This window comes from Gavialis gangeticus, unplaced genomic scaffold, assembly GCF_001723915.1.
Source record: "Gavialis gangeticus isolate Ggan-Ray unplaced genomic scaffold, GavGan_comp1, whole genome shotgun sequence".
In the NCBI taxonomy this organism is placed as follows: domain Eukaryota; kingdom Metazoa; phylum Chordata; order Crocodylia; family Gavialidae; genus Gavialis; species Gavialis gangeticus.
In genome coordinates this window covers 2,969,157-2,969,359 of record NW_017728998.1, presented here as the reverse complement: position 1 = coordinate 2,969,359, position 203 = coordinate 2,969,157, and the positions used below count along the sequence as shown (strand labels likewise).

The 203-nt window shown below is 66.0% G+C and overlaps 1 protein-coding gene across 1 annotated transcript in view; it reads right to left on the bottom strand.

The window, feature by feature from the left end:
* GALNS (galactosamine (N-acetyl)-6-sulfatase) overlaps positions 1–203 on the bottom strand; it is a 51,591-nt gene that overhangs the window by 51,154 nt on the left and 234 nt on the right. The gene's annotated exons all lie outside the window — the stretch shown is intronic.

Genomic DNA, 203 nt, shown 5'->3' with positions numbered 1-203 from the left:
TCAGGCCCCCCCATACACAGGGGAATGAGGCCCCCCCCAGCACCAGGGGTGATTCCCAGCCCCTCCTGCCCTCCAGGAAACAAGCTCCCCTGCCCCCCTGGCTGCCCCCCACTCTGCATACCAGCACCCCCAACTTGAGATGACCACCCCCCACTCCATGCTTACCCCCCCACCTGAGGGGACCACCCCTACAACCCTCCATA